The 2500-nt window shown below is 40.7% G+C and overlaps 1 protein-coding gene across 1 annotated transcript in view; it reads right to left on the reverse strand.

The window, feature by feature from the left end:
- The window catches only part of LOC122249430 (neuroligin-2), a gene marked incomplete in the record, with an annotated part of 175744 nt that overhangs the window by 171640 nt on the left and 1604 nt on the right, over positions 1-2500 (reverse strand).

Genomic DNA, 2500 nt, shown 5'->3' on the forward strand with positions numbered 1-2500 from the left:
GATAAAAAAAAAAAATCTATTTTCGTTCCACCTGAAAACCCGAAACGTAGAAGAAGAGATTCGAAAGATGTGAGCCCCACAATCACAGGTATTTAAGAGCGCGCCTCGCCGGACCTCTTGGCATTACACAAACAGACTCTTTCGGGGCAACAAAAGACATGCGAGGTGCGCGGATCAAATGACATTCAGTTACTTAATACCGTTGACTTTATAGTGTTTGCTTGGCGTTAATCGTATTTTGGGTAAAAAAAAAAAAAGGTAAAGGAGAAATAATATTTGTTTTACTTCTCTCTCTCACTCACTCACTCATTCACTCACTCGCTCACTCACTCACATACACACACACTGTAAACTGCATATAAATCTACAACCATCGGAAAAGCCTGACATTTTTATATGCTTAGCAGCGAGACTGAAGAATGGGAGGGGGTAGGGGGGTAGGGGGTTAGGGAGGGGGGGAATACTAGCCCTTTTCGAGGCATTGTGGCCTTGTGTGATTTTAGTCCAGAAAGAATTGACTTTAACATATATTTCCCAAAACTTACGACGCTGTTGATTAATCTATATTTACGACTTATTGTAGAGAGACCATAAGAATGTTTATTGAGTAAGATTACGTAATGGTTATAAGGAAGTGGAATGGATGAGGAGAAAAAGAGATAGGAGAAATAGATAGTTAGAAGGGTAGAAAAGAAGGGGAGATAGATAGAAAGAGATAGATGGAGGTAGATGGATAGAGAGTGAATGAGTGTGAGAGACAGAAGGGAGGGAGGGAGAAACAAAGAGAGAGAGAGAGAGAGAGAGAGAGAGAGAGAGAGAGAGAGAGAGAGAGAGAGAGAGAGAGAGAGAGAGAGAGAGAGAGAGAGAGAGAGAGAGAGAGAGAAGTAGAGAGAATGAAAGAGAGAGAAAGAAGGAGAGAGAAAGGGAGAGAAAGAAGGAGAGAGATATAAAGAGAAATAAATAAGGATATTAGGAGAGAGAGAGAGAGAGAGAGAGAGAGAGAGAGAGAGAGAGAGAGAGAGAGAGAGAGAGAGCGATTCTTTTCATTGTTAACACCTCAATGACACCTTCTGAGAATGTGTTAAATGGCCTATTGTCATATACAAAGGAAACTCGAAGCAGCTGTTGATATCAAAAGCACGCGTAAACAAACGACTTTATATTTACAAACAAAACAAAAGGCAGAGATCTTTTCTTCTGGCCTTTGCTTGTGTATTTGTTTATTTCTCTTACCATTTTATAACGGGGGTGTGAGTATGTACATATGTGTACATATGTGTACGTTCGTTTGTGCACACGCGATCAAACCCTACCACGCACACAAACATAATCTCATTCCCTCATTCCCTCATTACACCACCTCTCTCCTCCTTATCATTAACGTCTTGCACACGATAGAACACATACATGATGTATCCAATCAAGTTCCTATTCTGAACACAATCCCTTCCTCCTCCTCCTCCTCCTCCTCCTCCTCCCTCCCTTCCCCTCCTCCCTTCGTTTTTATTCGTCCCCTGCTCACACTATCGGTCTTTCCATTTCTCCTTTGGAATTCTCTACTACTTCCCCTATCCTCCCCTCCCCCCAGCCACCCATACTCCACACATACACTCATACACTCCCCCCCCTACCCCCTTCCCCCGTCTACACATTTACTCCATTCACATTTTTAAAGCGTACTCTAATTTTCATTATTCATCTTATCAAATATACAACTCAACCACCAATCCTCACCTAACTCTCCTACACACATACACACACACACACACACACACACACACACTGATACACACACACACACACACAGATCCACATCCATACCCCCCCACTCCCCCCACCCCCTGACATTCCCCTTTTCAACACGCAACATGTTACTGGTGTTACTTTATTGCTAAAGATATGAAGGTTGTGAGAGAAAGATAAGGGGGGGGGGGGTTGCGGGTGAGTGTGTGTGTGTGTGTGTGTGTGTGTGTGTGTGTGTGTGTGTGTGTGTGTGTGTGTGTGTGTGTGAGAGAGAGAGAGAGAGAGAGAGAGAGAGAGAGAGGGAGAGAGAGAATGAGAGTGAGTGAGAGAGGAAGTATGAGTGAGAGATAGAGAGAGTATGAATGTGAGAGAGTGAGAGAGAGTAAAAGAGAGAGAATGAGATAAAGAGTAAGAGAGAAGGAGAGAACTGACGTTTGTGTTAGTTTAGATTGTGTAATAATCATGATGGCAATGAAATTTTAACAAAAAACGTGGTTAGTGTGGTTGTTAGTGGTAATGTGATGACGATGATGATGATTATGAAGATAATAATGATCAAAAAGATTATGAAGATAACAATGATAAAAATGATAACAATAGTTGATTATAGCAATCATGATAATAGATGATGATAGTAATAGATATGGTGCAGAAAAAAATGATACGTACTATACTTTCGTGGTGATAATGATAATAACAATGATAATAATAATAACAATAATAATAATAATAATAAATATAATAACAATACTGAGAA

Source organism: Penaeus japonicus, unplaced genomic scaffold (assembly GCF_977035675.1).
Source record: "Penaeus japonicus unplaced genomic scaffold, GWHDUDI00000001_assembly GWHDUDI00000022, whole genome shotgun sequence".
NCBI classification, from domain to species: Eukaryota; Metazoa; Arthropoda; class Malacostraca; order Decapoda; family Penaeidae; genus Penaeus; species Penaeus japonicus.